The sequence below is a fragment of the Vulpes lagopus genome, chromosome 17, assembly GCF_018345385.1.
Source record: "Vulpes lagopus strain Blue_001 chromosome 17, ASM1834538v1, whole genome shotgun sequence".
Classification (NCBI taxonomy): domain Eukaryota; kingdom Metazoa; phylum Chordata; class Mammalia; order Carnivora; family Canidae; genus Vulpes; species Vulpes lagopus.
In genome coordinates, this window is record NC_054840.1 from 5,832,521 (window position 1) to 5,842,591 (window position 10,071).

The 10,071-nt window shown below is 39.1% G+C and overlaps 1 non-coding gene across 1 annotated transcript; it reads left to right on the forward strand.

The window, feature by feature from the left end:
- The first annotated feature begins 1,564 nt into the window (after positions 1 to 1,564).
- Positions 1,565 to 1,668, forward strand: LOC121477637. Its single transcript, XR_005984308.1, has one exon. It is a non-coding gene; the product is annotated as a U6 spliceosomal RNA (small nuclear RNA).
- Positions 1,669 to 10,071: the final 8,403 nt, after the last annotated feature.

The window sequence follows — 10,071 nt, forward strand, 5'->3', positions numbered from 1 at the left end:
CTCTCACACCCGATTGACACCTGTGGTCACTTTCTCTACCTAAGAGATCAGGAGCTCTATGTGATACCTGAGTCTCTTCATAACAAACATGCTAAATACGGTCTTCCTCAAACAAATTCGAAATTTGCCCGGAATAGAAACGCTTGGAGATAGAGATATAGATACAGATATAGATCGATATAATGCATCTTTCACAGAGAAAGGAAGCAAAAAAAAAAAAAAAAAAAGTCTTTAGCTTAGCTACGTGCACTTAGGATACAAACCATTTTGATCAAGGAAAGATTCTGAAATTTGACCAAGAAGCAAGGAGTTGAAAGCAGAGTAAACTTACTACAGAGACAACTGTGCCCGTTCTGTTTGTGAAGGGTAGGGTATTATATTTGAAATCATTTCTACTCTTTTATGTGGTTACCACAACATTTCTTTTATTTATTTTTTTTTATTTTTATTTATTTATGATAGTCACACAGAGAGAGAGAGAGAGGCAGAGACATAGTCAGAGGGAGAAGCAGGCTCCATGCACCGGGAGCCCGACATGGGATTCGATCCGGGTCTCCAGGATCGCGCCCTGGGCCAAAGGCAGGCGCTAAACCGCTGCGCCACCCAGGGATCCCACAACATTTATTTTAGTTCTTGGAAGCATACCCTTTGGTATAGTACACGCAACCTCTGTGTCTCAGACCTCACTAGGGAGGGGGTTACGTTTTGGTCACGTTAACAAACACCCCTTCTCTGACTCTGGCAGCCACCATTATTGTAGGGTTTCTCACTCCCCTTGTCCTCTTCCCAATTCTTTCTAGAAGGTTCCTGTGAATTTCTGAGCGAGTTCTTCAGCTTGCTTCAGTAACGTGTTCACCCAGCCAGAGCAGCTAATATTGCACTTGGCACTGTGCTATTGGTAGAATTGTAGCAAGTCCACCCCAGTTACCCCATGAGGCCGGCACTGCAGATGCCCTTCCTCTCCCTGGACAAACTCTGTTTTACTGATCACCAACTAGAGGTTCCTTGGATCTTAGTATCTCCTGGTCTATAAATCACACTCTGTTTCCACGAATTTGGCTTTTTTAGATTCCACATATAGGTGATATCACAGAGTATTTGTTTCTCTGTCTGACTTATTTCACTTAGCATAACGCCCTCAAGCCCCATCCGTGTGGTCACAAACAGCAAGATTTCCTTCTTTCCGATGGCTGAATAATAGTTCATTATCTTGATGAAGAAATAGGCTTCTTTTATTTGACAATGACAATAAGGTAATTTATTGAGGTTCCCTTTATCCTTGGTTGCTAAGAAAATCAAGATAAATTTTGTTCTCAATTATGGCAATTATCCTTAGCCTAGAATTTCTGGTAAGACCATTCTTCCTCCCTTTTTATTACATAACTCATATTTATGTAATCCTTATTTTAATGAACCTGTCTTATTATATGCTGTTCTATCTTTATGGGAGGTAGGTATATTATTTAGAGCTCTTCGGCTTCAAGGAACAGGAAACCAATTCAAGCTACATTGAAGGAAAAAAATACTAGGTTTAGAATGGAACAGTTTAAAATTCCTGAACCAAGCACTCACCTCAGCAGTACAGATACTAAAATTGGAATGATACAGAGATTAGCATGGCCCCTGCACAAGGATGGCACACAAATCCATGAAGCATTCCATAATAAATAAATAAATAAATAAATAAATAAATAAATAAATAAATAAATAAATTTTAAATGATACTCATACAAATAAAACAAACTGTAATCATTTCTTTAATTCCACAGTTTATAGTGACACATCAACAAATACATTGTTTATGCTTCTTAGGATACATTAACATTCTTTCACTTGCTTTTCATGAATTAACTAACAACATTTTCTATCCAGCTTTATGATAATTATTCCAAAGAAGATTGAATGAATTTAAACACCTCTCTCCTTAAAGAATTTGTAATCTAAGTGACATCATCACACATTGAGAAATAAATGCCGAGCTTGATCATGTACTGTATTTGATTAATTGGGGTTTTCCAGAGAAAATTGAGCCAATCGAATAGATACAGAGAGAAAGAGAGAGAGAGACTGAAGATAGATAAAAAGATTGAAATTAAAAAAATATTTATTTTAAGAAATTGGTTCATGGGGGCACCTGGGAGGTTCAGTGGTTGAGCTTCTGTCTTTGGCTCAGGTCGTGATCCCGGGGTTCTGGGATCGAGACCCACATCAGGCTCCCCAAAGGGAGCCTACTTCTCCTTCTGCCTGTGTCTCTCATGAATAAATAATTAAAAAAAAAAAAAAAAAGAAATCGGCTCATGTGATATGAGCGCAGCAGGCAGGAGACCAAGGGAAAAGTTAATGTTTCAGCTTGAGTCTGAAAGCAATTTGGAGGTAGACTCTTCCTTTGGATATGTCAGCCATTTTTCCATTAAAGCCTTCAACTGATTGGATGAGGCCTACCTGCATTATAAAGACTAATCTATTTTACTCAAAGTCTACTGATTTAAATGTTAACTTACCTGAAAAGTACCTTCACAATGACATCTAGACTGGTGTTTGACCAAACGTCTGGTCACATGGCATAGCTAAGTTAGAAAATAAAATGAATCATCATATGCACTTTAAGAGCAACTACACTGAGAGTATAATTGATATCATATGGGTCTTAGTTAATTCCAATATGGCTAGCCCTGCCTTACAAATAATAGATGCTTAATAAATATTTGTTGAATTATCAAATTGGAAATGGTATTATCTCTATCATGAAAGCCAAGCTAAAATTTTTTTCCTGTGAGTTAAGTTCATTAAAATCCCAGGTGGGGGCACCTGGCTGGCTTAGTTGGTAGAGCATGCAACTCTTGATCTCTGGATTGTGAGTTTGAGCCCCATGGTAGGTATAGGTATTACTTTATTTATTTATTTTTTTAAATAGTTTCTTTTATTTATTTATTTATTTATTTATTTATTTATGATAGTCACAGAGAGAGAGAGAGAGAGAGGCAGAGACACAGGCAGAGGGAGAAGCAGGCTCCATGCACCGGGAGCCCGACGTGGGATTCCATCCCGGGTCTCCAGGATCGCGCCCTGGGCCAAAGGCAGGCGCCAAACCACTGCGCCACCCAGGGATCCCATAGGTATTACTTTAAAATGAAATCTTTAAAAACAACTCAGGCAGAAATTTATTTTTATTTATCCTATATAGGACTCAGTGCACTTATCCAATTTGAGGATCTGAGTCCCTCATCAGTTCTGAAAAATTCTCAGTCATTATCACTTCAAATATCATCTCTCCTCCATTATCTCTATTTTCTCTGAAACTTTTATTAGGTAAATGTAGGATTTTGTTTTCTCATATATTTCTTTCTTTGTCTCCTTTTGTTGTCTCTCAATATCCTTAAATCTATCTTCTAGTTCTCCAATTCTCCCTTCATCTGTGTCTCCTTTCCTCTTTAACTTGCTACTGAACTTTCAATTCTATGCTTATACTTTCTCAAAGGATTAAACATAGAATTACTGACCCAGCAATTCCTCTCTTAGTTGTAGTCAAGAGACGTGAAAACATATGAATTTTCAGCATTAGCTTTGTCCACTGCTTTCCCGGAAGTGAAAATCTCTACAACTAATATATACTGTTCTTATTCCCCTTTCAAAGGTAAGGAAAACAGGTGTGGAAAACTTAAGGAATTTTCCTTACATCATACACCTAGACAGTGGCACTTCCAGGACTTAAATATAGTAAAATCTTTAAATCTAGCCATAAGCTCTAATGCAATATGGGGTATTATCCTATTATAATATTAATAAACAACCATGCCCGTTATCTAGCGATATGATTTAGTAGTAAAGTACTGAAGTCTGTGGTAAAGGGAATGAGAGATAATGTTGATTTTGCTGTTTAGCTGGTTTCCCTCTTGGCAACAAAATGTGTGCTGTAGTTCTAGACCTCAACTCTTCCTATCACATCCTCCAGAAGATAGGAGGATGTGCCTCTTTTCCAGTCGGCCCAGAGAGAAAGCAAGGAAGTGACTCTTTCCCAGAATCTGTAACAAATGAAATCAGCACCTCATTGGCTCTGACTGGGTTATGTATCAATCCTTAAACTAATCATGGTGATTTGGGCAAAGGGCTATAGTGATTGCTTTAAGTCGGGCCTACCTCTCGAGCTATGAATAGAGGCAATTCCACCAAGACTAGTGACAAAAATAGGGGAGGAGCCTTCTCAAAACATATTTGGTGAAATATTCCCAGAAGTGGAGGAATGAACATTTGGTAGCAAAGGACATTGGGGAAGCAGGGAGGATAGGGAGGGCGTTCCAGGAATAGATAAGCAAAGGAAGAGCGTGAGGTAAGCATGATAGAGTGTTAAAAAGGGCATGAAGTATACTTTTTATTGTTAAAATACAGGAACATTTTCCATGTAAAGGGCCAAGTGGAACTTTTTTTCCTGATTTTTTTTTTCTTTCTAAAGAGAATATATTTTGCTCTAAGACCAAACATGTCCTTCAGAACCACCGTCTCTGTGATCACAATCATTCCTCATCGTTGATTTACTGCAATCAGACGCTCCTCTCAGCACTCGCTGGAACTGGTTTCTCTCTCCTAATCAAGGCCTCCCAGAGGCTGAGAGAGGTGTGGGCACCAGAGCCTCAGCCAATGGGGAGCAGGAGGAGAGGATCCCCCTCTAAAAAGCGGCAGCCTTCAATGACAGTAGCAGTAGAAGTGGGGGTGAAACAAGAGCCCGGGTGTTCACTATGTTTACAGCAGGGCTGAGATCATGTGCCAGATGGCAAGAGGGAGTCAGAATGGGGGACCTTTTGAATGCAATGATCTCCTCACCCATTAATGGTGTGGCTCCGGCCCCCCACTCAGGTCTCTTCAGTCTCTCCCATCCGATGGTAAAAACTGGCTAACTATTTATTGTGAGCATGTTTTCATCTGCTGAGGATCTGGGTATAGTCAAAATTAAGGAACAACAACAACAACAACAACAACAAAAAAAAAAACGGGTTATAAAAGTTGTGGGATATTTTATATTTACATTTAACAAATAAATGCCTTTTATACTCACAAAGATGCCTGTGGTAACGGAATGTGAAACCTCCGCCTTACTGCATCCATCCACAATCCCCTTCTCGAAGCTCCCTGGCCTTGACCTTGGTACCTGATGCTACATGTTCTTCTTGTTTTCTCCCCATCTTGGTCTCATTTAATAATTCTACACATGTATTGAGGTGGTACTTACCATGCATCAGGCCAGTGCTCGGGAGGTGAGTGGTGAACAAGACGGACACCATCCTGCCTTCATGGACCCATTTTCCTTGCCTGGTTCCCAAGACTCATCACATTCCAGCTTGTCTACCTTTTCAGTCTCACCTGCTTCCTCCCATCCCAAGCTCCAGCAGTAACAAACTGTACATGGTACACGGAGAATACCAAGGTGTTTCATGCCCCCAATGCCCTCCCTTTCCTCAAGTTTTGTTCAATTAGTAATCTATCCAGCCTTCACATCCCTCCTCTATGAGATCTTCCCTGACCTGCTGAGGTTCGTTCGTTCTTTCTTTCTTTCTTTTTTTCTCTCTTTCTCTTTCTTTCTTTCTTTCTTTCTTTCTTTCTTTCTTTCTTTCTTTCTTTCTTTCTTTTTTCTTTTTCTCTCTTTCAAAGATTTTATTTATTTATCCAGGAGAGACACACAGAAAGAGGCAGACACACAGGCAGAGGGAGAAGCAGGCTCCCTGTGGTGAGCCTGATATGGGATCACTGCCCGAGACAAAGGCAGACACTCAACTACTGAGTCACCAGGCACCCCTTATTTATTTATTTATTGAAGTCATCTCTAAATCTAATGTGGGGCTTTAACTCGTGACCCCAGATGGAAAGTCACATGCTCTTCTGACTGAGCCAACCAGATGTCCCACTATTCCTGATTTTTAAGTATGACTTGAAGTAGTATCAAGACTTCCTTTATCTTTCTTTAGACTTTTATTAAATGTTGTCCTTTAAAATTGTTAAACTTTTTCTATAGAATAATACATCTTCAAAGAATACATTCAAACAATATAGAAGTACACAAAATGTACAATTTTCTGTATTTATGCCCCACGCACACTTCCATATCTTTCCCTCAGAAGTAACCATAATAATTATTTTGTGCAAGCTTCCGGAAATTTTTTGTGTATTGCAAAAATATAGAAGGTGTGATCAATATATTATACAAATGGGGCATACATTATGTCTATTCTTAGAATTAAACAATCTAATTTCTTAACCCCTTCCAAAGCTGTTTCATTCTTATACTTCAATCAATCAATTCCGTTTCTTTCCTAATGTCACACTCAAAGCCAAATCTATTTTCTAATACATTGTGTCTCTAACTTGACCTTGTTTCCGTCAATGCTTTGCAATGCATAGGTTGGTTAAAAATGCAAGAGAGGTTGTTTTGCCTAAAATATCTGAAAAATTGATTTAATTCTTGGTTGTTTATCAGAGAAGTCTTGACTTTCATTCTTCATGCATCCAATACTTAGCCCAACTCCTTCTCCCTCCTCCAGTAGTCACATCTGCATTTCTGTTATATAATTTTACTGTTCATCCTATTATAAGTTTATTCTAGGCCACATTTTATGAGGTGCCTGCCTGGCTAAGTTGGAAGAATGTGTGACTCTTGACCTTGGGGTTGCAAATTCGAGCCCCATGTTGGGTATAGAGATTACTTAATAAATATATAAGTAAATAAACTATGGGGTGCCTGGGTGGCTCAGTCAGTTAAACATCCGACTCTTGATTTCCGTTCAGGTCATGATCTCACTGGGCATGGAGTCTGCTTAAGATTCTCTCTCTTGGGACGCCTGGGTGTCTCAGTGGCTGAGCATCTGCCTTTGGCTCAGGGCCTGATCCTAGGGTCCCAGGATCGAGTCCCACATCGGGCTCCCTGCATGGAGCCTGCTTCTCCCTCTGACTGTGTCTCTGCCTCTCTCTGTGTGTCTCTCATGAATAAATAAATAAGTAAAAGCTTTTTTTTTTAAAAAAAAAAAAAAAAAAGATTCTCTCTCTCCTTCCCTCTACCCTTCCCCCATCTCACACACTCACTCTCTCTCTCTCTCTAAAAAAAAGTAAATAAACTAAACTAAATAGATGAACCACATTTTATTAAATTTCATGAACCTCTGAGTATATCCCACTAATCCCCACCATTGGCCTTGCCATATCTGAGCTCCTCATTTGTTTCCATTTTGCATTTGTTCTGTAATTAATAGTTTACACAGATTTTGAAGTAATTTGGCAAAGCCATACTAGTGGGCTAATTTCACCCAGAGTAAACAGATGCTTATATTGGACAACTGACACTTCTCTCACCATCCACATACCATACTGCCTAATATTTTACCAATAAAAACTCACTGCTTCAGGGTAAATATTGCCCTATTTCTGCTCTTTTCTCTTAAAATGTAAGTAATGTAAGGAAGGGTAGCACACTGGAAACCAAAACTGAAGAACATTCATATGACTTTAGGTAACTTAATAGCTCCATCAGAAAAATTCTGAGTGAAATAGAACATAAAAGTTGTTATTTTGCCCGATGGCAAGGGCACAGAAAAGGGGATTTGAAGAACAATATTACCTGATTCCTGGTAATCCAAGGTTTGCCTTATTTTCAACTTGTTAAGATTTTTTGCAGTGAAGTTAGTTGTGTCCACTTGGTATTCACAACATAAGGTACTCCGATGGCTCTAGGTCTCTAGGAGAGATCTGTCCTCCTCCTCTTTCTTCTTTTCTTTCTTGCTACAAATATTTATTGAATATCTACTTTGTGCCAGTTCTAGGCACTGAGGATACAATGCTAAAACAGAAGAACATTCCTGTTCTTGTTGACCTTACATTATAATAGGAAGGAAGTAGACAATAAATGATAAACATAATGAATAAGTAATGACATACTATATCAGGTGCCACTGAGATATAAATGGGCAGTTTGCAGGGCACCTGGGTGGCTCAGCAGCTGAGCATCTGCCTCCGGCTCAGGGCATGATCCCGGGGTCCTGGGATCGAGTCCCACAACAGGCTTCCTTCGTGGAGCCTGCTTCTCTCTCTGCCTGTGTATCTACCTCTCTCTGTGTGTCTCATGAATAAATAAATAAAATCTTTTTTAAAAAATGGGCAGTTTATGATTTTCGATAAGATTAATATAGAATCATCGAGAAGATGCCTTTTGAACAAAGATGATGGAAATAACTGTGGGGATATCTAGAGGAAGTGTTCCCAGCAAGGAGAGAGACAGTAAAAGACCATCAGGTGGGGATGTGCCTGGCTTTCTCAAGAAATAGCAGGAAGATCACTACATTCAGAGTGTAGCAAGCAAGGGATGGAGTAGTAGAAGTCAAGTTTGGGGCAAATGGAGGTCAAACGGTGGAGGGTTCTGTAAGTACTACCTGAGTGAAATGGGGGAGTTAAAACACATTTTGGGATGGAGCACAAGAATGGCAAGAACTGGTTGACTCAGTCACTGGAGCATGTGACTCTTAGTCTCAGGGTCATGAGGTCAAGCCTCATGTTGGGTATGGAGCCTACAAAAAAAAAAAAAAAAAAACGAATGGCAAGAACCAACTTAGGTTTAAAGGGATCACTCTGGCTACTGATTGAGAGTAGATGATTGGGAGGAAGAGCAGGAGCAGGGAGACCGGTTAGGAGACTGCTGTATTCTAGGAGTGACATGATGGCCACTTGCACGAGTGTGGTAGATATAAAGGTAGTAGGATCTCATATCTATCTCAGAGGTGGAGCAAACAAGATTTGTTGACAGATTAGACATGGGGGTGTAAAAGAAAAGAAGATAAGGATGACTCCAAGGTTTTTGGTGTGAGCAATTGGCAGGATGATGTCATGAGCCAAGACGGGGCGGGCTGTGGGAGGAACAGGATTGGGGGAACAACAGGAGTTCAGTTTGGGGCATGTTGAGTGTAAGACGCCTATTAGATACAATTATTTCTGAATTTAATTGGTTGTCTGATCTGAGGGAAGTCACTTAACCTCTAGAGGCTTCATCTGTAGAGTCAGAAGTTTGGACTAGAAGAACTGCAAAGTCTCTCTAACATTTTTTTTTTTAAGTTTTACTTGGATATGTCATTTTTGTGCTGATGGACACAATTACTTGTACATTTTGTCACACACTACATTTCACTTTTGTAATTTGAAGTAGGGTGGTCAAGGTAGGCCTCATTGAAAAGGTGACTTTTAAACAAAGGGAATAAAGAAGTCAGCCGTGAAGGTATCCAGAAAGGAATGTTCCAGGAGGAGAAAAGCACCAGTGCAAGGACACTGAGTGAGAAGAAGCCAGTTCAAGCAATCGCTCAGTTTGATAAGTATGGGTTAAATACAAGGCACAATAATTGACTGATAAAACCCACAAAGAGAGCAAAAAGTCTTTAATGAGGCGTAAAAAAAAAAGACATTAAAAGTTGTAAAGGATTGAAAAGCTAGTGGAACATCAAATAGCTTTTTAAAAAACCAACAATTTGATGACCCAAGCATAAATGAATCAGAAACATAACAATTACCTTTTCCCTTAAATTGCTGTAAAAAAATTCAGACATAAAACTCTTGGCAAACATGCTTTAGATTTTTTTTTTACTTTTTCCTCCTCTTCAAAAAAAAAAGTCTAAATTTTCAAATTGCTGTTTTCGTAAACAATCCCAAATTTAGCAATAATGAAATCATTTATTTTTTAAAGAAATAAGGCCAATCAAATCACAGGGTAACTAGAAAAAATAGTACAAATCACAAAACAATGAACTTTCCAGTTGTATGAAATCCTTTTAGATATAGTTAGGAGTTTAAAAATTCAAAGCAATGGAGATTTCCTCATGAAACAGGCTAAACCTTTTCTGGTATTTTTCCAGGATTCTTACACTTCCTAAGATTTTTGGTAGGCCAATTTATTCTCTTTTTGTCCTACTTCCCTAATCGAAGGCTGTTGATAGCTAGCACAAACCTGGCCAAATTGGGAGAGATAGTCCATTAATTTAGATGGAATGTGACTTCCTGGCTTCCTAGGGCTGGAACAATTGAAATCTAAGTGAAGAAAGAACAGAGAGG